The 13925-nt window shown below is 39.3% G+C and overlaps 1 protein-coding gene and 1 pseudogene across 2 annotated transcripts in view; both read left to right on the plus strand.

Moving 5' to 3' along the window:
- The window catches only part of LOC114667157 (zinc finger protein 208-like), a 193266-nt pseudogene that overhangs the window by 65510 nt on the left and 113831 nt on the right, over positions 1-13925 (plus strand).
- LOC114665629 (gastrula zinc finger protein XlCGF26.1-like) overlaps positions 1-13925 on the plus strand; it is a 249425-nt gene that overhangs the window by 30406 nt on the left and 205094 nt on the right. The gene's annotated exons all lie outside the window — the stretch shown is intronic.

A 13925-nucleotide genomic window follows, 5' to 3' on the forward strand; every position in this document is an offset into this window, starting at 1 on the left:
TCACGTACGCCCATTTCCTTGCTCACTCTATGATGTATAAAAACTAAACTTTGCATAAAGCCATGTTCATTTTCATGGCAGCCTCAAGCCATGCATATGCACATTTCTGCTTGGTTTTGCAAATGGGCGACAGCCAGCATCACGGAACTGCAAATGTTTCTGTGTGTTCTCCCTTTTTCTTTTTTAGATTCTCATCTATGATGCGAGTTTTATCAAATACACTGAAATGAATCACATATTGTTTACAAATTTCATTTGCTTCATTGTAATAACATAATGGTGCATGGAATGGCCAGACTATTCCAAATACCGTGTGGTATAGTGGGTCCACGGCTTCAAAACTTCGTAAAGCCATGTCACTCTCCATGGGCACGATTGCACGACCACGGGGAGTTAATGAGGTAGTTGGATTGAGTCACACCTGCACATGCGGGTGCGATCGTTCCCAATTGCTTCATTGGCTTCCTGCAGCATGTGATTAAGGCGCTGTGCCAACTGAGATGTGAGTGTATATATACGGGTTGGCACAAGGAAAGGGGAGGATTCAAAGATGGGAGATCAAAGGAAAAGATCGAACGAGGTTAAAAGACGTGTCTTAGGCAGTCTTAGCAGGAGGATCTGGCCACCTGAAAGGAGGAAGCAGTGCGAGCTGGGGCCCCGTGAAGAAGCGTTAGCTGTGGCGCTCTAGGGGCTAGTTTGCCCCATTGAACATTCGGGTGGAGTGTGGCAAGCAAGGGCAGGTGCCCTCCCTAGGCTTCTGAGGTGCAACCACGTGAGCGCGAAGGAAGAAGGGAGGAAAGCCGACCTCGGACAGTCAGGCCGTGATGCCTGGAGGCAGCCAAGACGAAGGTCGGCTGAAAGAAGCTCGTGGCTGCTGAGTCTCCACCGGCTACGTGAGCAATGGGTGAGCTGGGGAGCATGAGAAGGAGGTGGGCTGAGATCAGGAAGAGTTGGACTGCATTTTAACCTCTGATTTTAGCGGATTTATTTATTATTTTTATTCCCACTTTTCATTGGATTTATATGAATTTATTTATGTACTTCTTTTAGAACACTGCACAATTAACACTTTTGTTGGTTTTACTTTTGTTTTGACTGGTTTTTAAAAGCACTTGAGCACTTTATCCACCATCCTCTGGCATCATCTGTCAATTGTCTTCATATGTCTGCTCATCTTGGTCATAACTATGGACAATGTTGGTTCAGCAGAATCCCATGTGGGAAGAGGGAGTCTGTAGGGGACCGGCATCGTCACATACCATAGCTGTTTTAGTGTTGTTACTCTTGGTGCACCACTCAGAATATTTTAACCCACTGTATGTGACTGGGGAATTACAGCTGTATAGGAGCAGATCGGAAAGCTCTATGGCGGATGGTGACGAGAGCACAGAGGATTAAATGTCTCCACTTCACATTCACTGAAATTCTTTTTTTTACAAGTGCTTTTACCATTACCTTTTAACAAAATAATGAATGGAAGGGGCTATTTATATTGATTTGCATATGCAAAATTCTGGGAGGAGTCGGGGTGATAGGTGCGTGCATGTGCATTATTCACGTTGATTGGAATCTATAAAGGGAAAATGTGTGGAACTTGGCTCACCCGGTTTTCCACTTTTGTCCATACGCCATGTTTTAGTGTGAATTCTATGCATGCTGTTATACAAGAGGCCCCTGGTGACCTTTTAGGAACACAACCACTTCAGAAGTGCATGATCAGTCAGCAGGATAAACTGCCGAACCTAATATTTGAGCTGAAAAATCAACCATTTGATGGCGAGGATGTCACTGCATACCTCGTCTTCTGGTTCAACAGTTTTTGGTTGAGCTACATCTCCAGGTGTTCAGCTCCTTTAATAATGTGGCTCAGCACAGCACCCAGGCCAGGGTCCGAGGCATTGACCTGCAGGAGAAAGGGTAGAGAAAAATTAGGGAACATCAATACAGGAACTGACATGAGGGCAGGTAGTTCAAGGAAACACTAGAAAAGAATGGTACATCAGACAAATGGCTATCAACGCTGTCACTCATGCTGATACATAACAAACTTGCCAGGTCACTTTCCTGAAATAAAATGCAAGAAATATGACTTCTTTACCGAATATCAGAAAATGAAAGGTGTCAGTCACTTGGAACATAACAATACCAACAGTCTGAAAAACCGATGTCAGGAAATCAGACATAGCCATCAAAGAAAAACAGTCTGACTGAAGCATAGAACATTGTAGTTTCAGTCCTGTGTGTAATCAGAATGGAAATTCAACAAATAATAAAATATCGAGAAATGCAATCTGAGAAGAGATGGATCTTCTTAAATAATATGCTACCGTGGCTGTTCGTTTTTCTGTTCAGGATTTTAAATCACCTGTAGCTCACAAACCGTTTGACCAATTGGTACACATATACTACGTGACATTAACTATCCACTTTCGGCGTGATGATTGACCTCCAATGTTATTCCTCTTTATATTTTTATTTTATTTTATTGTAGAATCAACTCTCTGCAGTGGCCAGCAGGGCGGCAGTCTGGCGCAAGCATACGGGCGCCATTGTCTTCCCTACCACTTTTGCCATCACTTCCCCTACCTCTTCATATCTTAAATCATTCTTAAGTCTTCAATCTGCCTCAAGTGCCAGCTTAAGTGAAAAAATAAGGAAAACGTACTAAGTAATTGCAACACAAACACTGACTTAATCAGTTTTAACGCAAAAAGATGCCGACGAAAGAAGAGAAGAAGCGGGCCGCTAGGGTGGAGAAAAGCAGAGCTGCTCAGGAAGCAAGAAGCACATCAACCTCTGAGCAAACAAATGGTAAATGTACAGAGAAAGAGGATGACAGCTAGGAATGATCAAGTCAAGTGTATTCAGTGCACGTTATCGAGCAGTGCGCCGTTACTGGTGTAGAATGAAACAACTGAGGGTGTGCCACTGGTGCTGGGATCAACATGTCTTATCAAAAAATAAATAAATAAAATACAGGATATTCTAGATGTCCTAACAATGACCACCACTGCATACAAATTACAAAAAGAAGCACAATTAGGAACAATGCAAGTAATACGCCGAGCCCTGGCAGCAAACATAAGAGAATAACAAGAGCAGCAGTGCAAAAACCACTTTAGGGCTCAACGGTGAGCGCACAAAAGTCTGAGCGCGCTGTCTGTCGCGTCATTACACCCGCTGGTTGTGCCTGAGCATGCGCATCTGTTCGTTTTGCGCCTGATAAGCTGAAACGCTGTACGTACCGAAGTCTGCACGTTTCTGGATATGTTTGATTAATTGTCAACCTAGTGTGCGTCTGTTTTGATGTAAGTTATTGGTTCCATAGTTTTTTATTTCCTATAGGTAATGGTTAAAGCTGCAACGATGTTTTGCCCAACGTGTTTCAGACTCAGACAACCCTTTATGTCGAAATGTGTTCAGTTTAATGTTTAAAGCTGTTTGAGGTACGGTAAGAAATGTTGCTTCTTTATTCATATATATATACTACTGAAAAACAGATATGGTAGCCGCTGTTTAAGCAGTGACTGTGTACGCTCCGTGTCTGTACAGTTTAACGCGTTTAGTCATTTTTTTCTTTTCTGTGTCTTTGCTAACGACTGCTTGCCATAGCGCGATGTTAATTTCTGCCGCCATCTACTGACCTTTATGGGTATTACTCATTTTTGTATTCTATATCTAATAATTTTGGTGAGTTCTTTAATGTTACTGTGTTTGTTCTATTTCAGAAACGACACACACATGCAAATAAATACCTTTTCAGCTTTACAAGGCCACCTCAATGAATCCTTCTCTGAATGTGTTCAGCGATTAATTAAGTCCTTCTATTGAAACTCTGCTCGGCTTCAACATCTTTACCTGGGACTCAACTCAAGAGATGACTTGGCCTTCAGAAGATGTAGACGTGTGATGTTGTAACAGTCAAACAAACAGGCTGGAGTTATTAATAATAATGTATTAATTATAAAAAGTATTCTGCGGTGGGTTGGCACCCTGCCCAGGATTGGTTCCTGCCTTGTGCCCTGTGTTGGCTGGGATTGGTTCCAGCAGACCCCGTGACCCTGTAGTTCGGATATAGCGGGTTGGATAATGGATGGATGGATGGATAAAAGTATTTTATTTGATGTTAAAATGACAGTTAAATTTGTGTTATTTATACATTTATTATTCAAATTATAGCTGTTATAAGAAATAGTAATGTAGTGGATTTGGGGAGATGCTCCAAGAAGATTCTGCTTAGGACCGCAGTTTGGCTAGGGGTGGCACTGGTGACAAATTTGACTGTGATGTGATCCCCCCACCCCCCCAGTGAAGTTGTTAATTTTGAGCTCCACAAAATATGATCTACATAAAGTATTAATAATTGAAATATCTCATTACTTGATGGAATAATAACATTTGTTAACTTAAGGATTTCGTCTTCTTTCTCAAATACGCTCGTTTATGTTTTGAGTAGAGGATTAAACCTTTATTTTTCCATTTACTCGGTTTAAGTTAAGTCAGGACAAAGAAAACATTTTAAGGGAAACGACAAGGCTTGTTTTCAATTTTTTTTATTTTTTAAACACCTAAACCTTGCGTAATTTGCCTAATCTTGCCCTAAGTGCTAAAATACTTGAAACAACAAAGTTCTCTTTCATGGGCTGCAGACAAGTAATGATGTGAAGAGCAGTGGCGGACTCCTGACAAAAACGGCACATTCTAACAAAAATATATGTTTGTTTTTCCTGAAAACATTACAAATATGGTATTTTACGGCATTTGGACATTCGTAAGACACTGTTCAATACTTGAGCATTCTTGCTTAACAAAAATGGATGTATGCGGTTTTGTTTTAAGTGTGGACTTGTGCCCTTTGGAGCTTATTATAAACTGCAAACTGATATAACATTATTTAAATTCAGTAAAAATGCTTCATTTTCCATCCATTATCCAACCCGCTATATCCTAACTACAGGGTCACAGGGGTCTGCTGGAGCCAATCCCAGCTAACACAAGGCACAAGGCAGGAAACAAACCCTGGGCAGAGCACCAGCCCACCGCAGGGCACACACACACACACACACAGGACAATTTAGAATCGCCAATGCGCCTAACCTGCATGTCTTTGGACTGTGGGAGGAAACCCACGCAGAGACGGGGAGAACATGCAAACTCCACGCATGGAGGACCTGGGAAGCGAACCCAGCTCTCCTTACAGTGAGGCAGCAGCGCTACCACTGCACCACTGTGACGCCCGGGTGCGAGTGTTGTATAATAAAATCAGTTTAAGTGGCCATGGTCGATAGATCATCATGTGCTCGCCATTCAGCAATACATTGATTCAAAATTTGTAGCAGATGTGCAAGGAAGATTCTGCTTTAAGTTTAACGAGCATCGGTGATGAAGAATAGAATTCCATCTTGTCACACCATTCTAAAGTGCTTGGATGAATCTCACTGTATTGATACTAGAAAGACATGTTGGGACCACCAGGGCCAGATTAAGACGAAATTGGGCCTGATGCTGCAGCGTAAAAAAGGCCTATTTTTTCTCGGCATTGGTGCATGTGCATTCGACATTCACCATACCTGCGCACTCAGACCGACCAAGGAGCCTTAATTGCTTGCGATGCAACCAGCCAGCCTTTATTGAACATGAATAATAATAACGATGTAGTATCCTAACAACTCGAGATTAACATCAAACTATGTAACATCAACATTCAATAGCAATTGTCTGAAAAGTGCACTTAATGCAGAAAACCTAACAATGAAATACACAAAATTTTGCAATTCTCTTACGAAACAGAGTAAGAAAAAATGAATTTGCAGAGACATTGAGTCAAAGTGACTCAGTTCAGGCTCTTGAGGGTAAAAATTTGTCCACGATTTAAATTTCATAATAGACCAGAATCTTGTTGAGGATTTTAAAAATTCTAAACATCCATGCCGGGCCTGCAGGCTGGCTTTTAGTTTTACCTTTACAGATAACTATTTAAAATAGCCATCGATTTTTACTGTACAACTAACTTTCAAGGTGAAAAATTTACTACGTGGCACTTACCGAACAATAATAAAGTGGCAAGAATCCCCAGGATATTGCAAAAAACACAGCTAAATTACTAAGTAAACTGTTTAGCGTAAAATTGATAGCATTAACTTGAAATCTTTGGTTAACAATAAACACAATGACGTTATAGTTACTTCACAGTGCAAAGAACAATAGTAACTGTATAATAAGTAACGCTGTGTCTAGGTGTCCGAAAGTCGGACTCCAAATTTCATGCTAAGAATTATTTTGAGGTTAATATAGCAAAGGAAAACTGTTCAGCTTCCGGAAAATTCTTGTCTATTTCAGGAATGGGCCTAATGCTGCAGCATCAATAGCACCCACCTTAATCCGGCCATGGGGACCACTGAGAACCGTAAACACAACAGAAAGCGAACCCGGGTCTCCTAACTGCGAGGCAGCAGCGCTACCCACTGCGCCACCATGCCGCCCACGCTTCATTTTACCTCTCAATATTCTTTGGTAAATTAATAAACATTAGTATTTGTTTACTACATTTGGGCATGCTGCAACTACTGTTACTCTCAGAAACAAAAACTCAAAATTCACAGGTTGTTAACGTAGTTGTTAAACAGTGCGTGCGTCTAGTGTGTATGTGGCACCAAATCCTAATCCTCGATAAGAAGGACGAAGCAAACCAGAATTAATGTAGAATGACTCAGTTAACTGCTGAACGTTGCAAAAAAAGGATTCGTTACAATGGCTTTGTAAACCTAAATATTTGTTTGCAGATAAATGTGTTTGTGGTTTCTGAAACAGAACAAATACAATAACATAAAATACTGTAACACAAAAATTAAAGCCGACAGAACGCTAAAAACTGGTAATACCCAAAAAGGTCAGTAGATGGCGGCAGAAATTAACAGAGCGCTATGACGTGCCGTCGTTGGCAAAAGACAATGAATATAAGTTACTAAATGCGTTAGCACTGTACAGACTTGAACACATCACTACTTAAATAGCCATTACCAAGTCTGTTTTCTAGAAGCTCTTATATATTAATAGAGAAACAACATTTCTGAACGTGCTTTATACAGTTTTAAACGTTAAACTAAGTATACAAGCAATTGAACAAATGCGGCAACGTGGACTCCTGGAACTACAGTACAGCGTTTCTGCGTATCAGATGCAGAAATAACAAGTGCGCATGCTCACGTATAACCAGCGAGCGTGATGACGCAACAGACCGCGTACTCAGACTTTTGTACAGCAGTGCTGCACAATTAACCTGTTATTTACCACGATTACAACTGTGAAAGTGGGGATTACTGCAACCTATTGTGGACTCCAGCACTGTGTGGAATCAAAGTCTTCCAGATACAGACCACCCTAAACAACAGATGAGAGTTTGAATCAAGCACGGACACATGGACTGAGCGCGAGGGCTTTGGAGAATCGGAGGCACTGACATCGAATGAACAATTACGGGCGACTGCGCATTTTAGTAGTCTTCTCCCTAACAGTATCTTTTAGAAGCAAGTTTAAATGTATTTGTAATCTTCGCAGCAGCCTCTAAAAAAACGGAGAAGTAATCTTGACCTGACCACTTTATAGGTTTTAATGTCACAAGTGATTGTCCAGAATTTGAAATGGTTTTGTTTTAATTTGATCACAAGCAGTCCATGCAAACGGTTGCAGCTCTCCACGATTTAACCACACGGTTGTTTATGCCGACTGCGTGAGAGTCTAGCTGGAGGCACCGAGCCCCTTAGATCAGCGACACAGACGACCACTAATTACCCGTTAGCAGTCAAAAGCAGACTCGGATAAAAAAAAAACATAATTTTATTTGTTACTAGCAAAATACCCGCGCTTCGCAGCGGAGAAGTAGTGTGTTAAAGAGGTTATGAAAAAGTAAAGGAAACATTTTAAAAATAACGTAACATGATTGTCAATGTAATTGTGTTCTCATTGTTATGAGTGTTGCTGTCATATATATATATATATATATATATATATATATATATATATATATATACATACATACATATACACACATACATGCACTTACAATAACATAGAAATCAATATAAACAACATTAGCATCATTATCATATGAGAATATGAAGTAATATATAAGAAGCACATTTCATATAAATATAAATTATTAAACAGTAAAATGTTGCTACCGTGGCTATTCGCTTGTCTGTCCAGGATTTTAAATCACCTGTAGCTCGCAAACCGTTTCACCTATTGACTTGAAATCTGGTACACATATAGTACGTCACGTCTACTATCCGCTTTATGGGTGATGATTGTATTACTCTTTTTATCTTTATTTTATTTTATTGTAGAATCAACTCCTATCTGCGCACACCAGGGCGGCTGTGGGCGGATGCGTATGGTGTATTCAGTCCATGTTATCGTGCATTGCGCTGTCACTGGTATTTTGATAAAAGAATTTGAACAACATATAAGAAGCGTATAAATTATTAAACAGTAAAACATTAACATTTAAGAAGTAAAGTTACATTAAGTACTACTGCAGTGCCTTCGGGTATACCTCATTTTTTCTTTGCCCATTACATGCTTAAATGTATACATTTTTTGGTGTACCTACCCGAGAACACGCGACATATAACCGACCGTGGGAGAAGCATGGATTTTAAACACGCGTTGAGTTGATCTTCTGGTCTCCCTCTTGGAATAACTGGTAATGTTTGACTAAAATCTACAGCGAGTAAAACGACATTACCTCCTTTTTTTTTACGATCTCTGAGATCTTGCTTTTTTCGGTTCAAGGCTTCATAAGCTCTTTTATGTTCCATGGTGTACTTATCCCAAACCATCATCTTTGAATGTTGCAAGACTTTCGCCTTGTATGTAGATCGGGGTAATTACATTCATTGCATTCCTAGTCTGAATCACAATCTGATTGTATGGGTGGTTACCTGGCAGGTAACACTTATGCTTGGTCATCAAGTCGTCTAAAATCCACCACGTGCCCTCTTTTAATTGTGAGAAGCAAATATATATAGCCAAATTCTCGCGCTTCGTTGCGGCGAAGTACTGCTTTTAATTTTTTATTAAGAAAAGAAAACCTTTTTAAACGGATCGAAAATATACCAATAACAATTTGTTAAGGATCTGTTTTTTTGTGAACCTCCCTTTTCACAGCTGTCGCGCTACGGCGTGTGTTTCATTTATTTGACAGTATGTAGATCGTGGTAATTACATTCATGGCATTCGTTTTCTGAATCACAATCTGACTGTATGGGTGGTTACCTGCCAGGTTACGCTTGTGGTTGGTCAGCAAGTCGCCTTACATCCGCCACGTGCCCTCTTTCTGTTCCCAGAAGCAGATCATAGAATGGTTTTAATAGTTTACTTTGAAATAATGTAAAGAGTATGCGACACGTGTTTCTCCCTAATTCTGGGCTCATCAGGCATACACACTCACTTCATCCCCTCTCGGGAATCGAATCTCTATCGTCAGCGCCAGAGTTGAAGCCCCTAACGTTGCGGTCAGCAAGTCGGTTAACATCCGCCATGTGCCGTCTTTCAGTTGCAAGAAGCAGATCATAGAATGGTTGAAATTGTTTACTTTCAAATTATGCAAAGAGTACACGACACGTGTTTCGCCCTAATTCTGTGCTCTTCATGCGTACCCAGATAGCAAATTTCATCTGGCCCAAATCTGGTCCACTTCTGCTAGGACTTTCTGGCCCACTTACCACATGGATTGATGGCAAGAGAGTGGACCACATCCGGATGCCGCATCCCAGCCAAAACAAAATTAAAACTCAGCCAAACCTGCCGAAGTCTGCCCAGCACTGAACCAGATGAAAATTAACTGGGCCTCATGTGGGCCACAGGTCAGATTTTCACTTTGCTCATTTAAATATAATTTAAATAATTTAAATATATAATTAATATAATTGTATATAATTTATAAATTATAAATATATAATTTATAATTTAAATATAATTATACACCCTAGTAATATAATTATAAGTAGAAGTAAATATGGAGTAAATAATATTATAACTATATACTATACTATACTATATAGTTCTATACTATTCTATATTCTATATGACTATAGTATTACATAGTATAATAGTATATAGTATTTTAAGTTACACTATTACTTATTTAAATATCAATTATTTACTCTTACTTTCCATATATGCTATCCGACTATTATCTACTGCATATCTTTAATATGAACAAACAAACCCAACTGTGGTGGGTTGGCACCCTGCCCGGGATTGTTTCCTGCCTTGTGCCCTGTGTTGGCTGGGATTGGCTCCAGCAGACCCCCGTGACCCTGTGTTCGGATTCAGCGGGTTGGAAAATAGATGGATGGATGGAAACAAACCCAAATACGCATATTTAAACTTATTACATTTTATTGTCATATACAGTGTAATGCATTTCAACAAACAGAACAATCCTGAATCTGCATTACATAATCAGTAACAAAATTACTAATACTAAAGTTTGTAGATGTGACAATAATAAAAGTAAATGTTTTATTTATATAGAAAACAAACAAAACAAAGTTCCTTGCGTTTCTGACATATCCAAATAAATAAACCACCATGACAAAATAGTCTATAATACATTTACAATTTATACAGTTTTACATTACCATTTTCTTATGAATCATGTGAGCATACACATGGAAAAATAACAAATAAGCCTGTATGTGCCTAAAAAACATCACATAGGTGAGATACACATATTATAAAATAGATTTTTACTTTACATATTGAACTTAATTTTAACTGTTGTCTTGCACAATGAATTATTTAAATAAACAAACAGGGAAAGGTTTCCTAAATGTAAGTCTTTAAAACAAGCACAAAACAAGAATGTATCAAACAGTGATGGTAAAAATTTCAGTCAACAAAATGTACAAACATTAACTTTATAAAGTCCATGATTGGATACCCACTATTACACACAGTTCCAGATGGTGCCTGATGTTAGAACTCAGAAAGCATTGAATGAGCACTAATCTCTTTGGGAAGGTTGTGGCAGATCAAGTTATCACATTTGTCCAGCTTGTCCTCAGCAAAGGTTTAGAAGGCTGGTCTTAATGATGACTTGAAAGAACATGCATTTCACCTGCAGCCAAGAAATCAACAGTTGATCAGTTACTTGAAATTCTACAATTTCCTAATTAACTTCTTACTAGACGTGTTTGAGGGTTGATAGTGCTCACCTGATTCTTGATAGCTGTTCTTCCTCTGACGCTCCATTCTTGCTCGTCTCCCTCCATCCCTATCTGCAGCCAGATGAAGCCATCTCTTAATCCACATTTCTATTTCCTGAGTTGTGGCTCTTGATGTTACAGAGTTTCTTCGTACTGCATCTAAAGAACAGTCATTATACAGTCTGAGTCAATCAGCAGTTGATACTTGGTTATTTGTCAGGCATGAGCATTGACTGCATCCAACCATAATGGTAAAGAAACAGGCTGCAAGTGTAGGCTATGTCTTTGTTGTTTATTTTCAGTAAACAAAGCGACTATATAAAATGTAGTTGTATTCTGACAAGAAACAATATTTACAACTAGAGATATTTGTACAATTCAGTATTTGCATTCGTTACTGCCTAAATGACTGGCTTTAAATACTTCCCTGTAGTTAGTTCACAAACATGACCAATTGCTTATCACTAATGTTTAACCCGATTACAGGTTAGCATCACTGCTGGCTGAAGACTTTAAGACCCATAGTAGAATTTTATTCTGTACAAATAGATTGCACTCTGATGCAAAAGCTTCTTTCCTTCTCTCTGTGTCTCTGGAGAACAAGCTGGGGTATGCAAAAATGACAAATTCCTAATGTAAGAACTTCCATCCATCCATCCAGTTTCCAACCCGCTGAATCCGAACACAGGGTCACGGGGGTCTGCTGGAGCCAATCCCAGCCAACACAGGGCACAAGGCAGGGAACCAATCCCGGGCAGGGTGCCAACTCACCGCAGGACACACACAAACACACCCACACACCAAGCACACACTAGGGCTAATTTAGAATCGCCAATCCACCTAACCAGCATGTCTTTGGACTGTGGGAGGAAACCGGAGCACCCGGAGGAAACCCACGCAGACACGGGGAGAACATGCAAACTCCACGCAGGGAGGACCCGGGAAGCGAACCCGGGTCCCCAGGTCCCCCAACTGCGAGGCAGCAGCGCTACCCACTGCGCCACCATGCCGCCCCTTAATGTAAGAACTTGTATATGGAAAATAAAGTAAAGTAGTTATCATACATGGCTATAATTTCCCTTTATTTTTTAACACCATTTAGTATTTTGCCTGATACATTTCATTTAATGTTGAATGTTAAACATTAGATCTTTTTCCCCCCCATTCAACTGGGGTTTCCTTGGTGGCCAGAGGGCCCTGAGCAGCCACTTAGTTTGTTTACATCTTGACCTGGCTATTAAAAAAGTGTTCGTGTGTTAAGGTTTTTTGAAACAGTAGTTTCCGACAAGGAAAGTGACATTTAATAAGGAACTATTGTCCATGTCAATGTGAAACCTAAGATGGTTAATGCAGAGAACATGTACACTTTTTATCTGGTCATAATGCATATAGTTTACCTTTAATAGCTTGACTTATTGTAAACAAACAACAAAAAGATACTCATCTCACAGAAATTTTCAGTCACAGGTTACTTCATTTTAAAAGACAGTGTATGCATATTGAAATCATTATAAATACAGTACTCACCAATCACAATATCCTTAATGTGAAGGCTATGAAAACATGTTTTTCCATTTATTCCCCTCCAGTTAAGTTGTTTGGCCAATGAATTGGTGAAAGTTTGCCTCATGATTCTCCACACCGTGTCTCTCACATCAATGCCTCCTTGAATCCCAAGCAATGTAATCTGCCAAAGGTTTACAGAAAGAAAAAAAATAATTCACTGGAGTTCATAACTTCTTAAGATGCTCGATGCAATAGAAACATTAGGAGGAATCGGAACAAGCAACAAAGTAAAATATGCTAGAAGTTCAAGCACCTATGTTTTTAGGTAGCTTTCCAATGAAGCTAATATAGGTGGAGCTATATAATAAAATGTACATGCTGAATCTTTGGGGTAAGCTTGGACATGGGACTCCAAGCACCATTTGATATGATATGCCAGCAATGTCAAATAAAAAAAGCTTTTGACAGTCCTTTAGCATATTGTCATGCCCAATACTGACGGCCTTTACAGATGTTATCTGTGGTCAGACATGTCAAGTTATGAGCACTTCATTTAATTTTCAACAAAGATTTGACTACAGTAGCAGTCTTCAATACTCCCAAAAACTGACAACCATGCTCGGATAGGAATTTTTTCAGTCCTTTTAAAAATGTAATGTTGTAGACTGTTAAAAGCTTTTCTGACTTAAATAATTAACAATATATTTATTTTTTAACTATGCCTACGATTTTGACTACACATCACAGCTTGTGCATATCTGATGAGCGCCATTTGGGCATTTAAGACAATACAACTTGAAGCCTGTCGTTGTTTGAAGGTATATGTTTCAGTTGTTATTAAAAAAGTTTTTCCTTACTAGTTTTTTTCTAAAATCTCCACCAACCGCTAGGTCACTTTCAAGCTGTTGCATGGATGTGAGATCTTGAAGTGGAAGAATGTCTTTTTCCAGCACTGGATCTGAACCACTGTCACTACAGCATTTCTCATGTAGGTCTTGTACGGTTTTTAAAATCACTTTGACTTGCTCCATCATCATCTCCTGCTTAACCAGAATGTTTCGAAGAATGGCTAAAACAATGTACAAACACCACAAAATTAATATCAAACAAAATAAGATCATAATTGTCACAGACATTTACCAAAGGGGATGAAATGTAAACTATAAATTGGCAAGCATGATGAAAAGTGGAAAAATAAAGGAAACA

Source organism: Erpetoichthys calabaricus, chromosome 1 (genome assembly GCF_900747795.2).
Source record: "Erpetoichthys calabaricus chromosome 1, fErpCal1.3, whole genome shotgun sequence".
Lineage (NCBI taxonomy): Eukaryota > Metazoa > Chordata > Cladistia > Polypteriformes > Polypteridae > Erpetoichthys > Erpetoichthys calabaricus.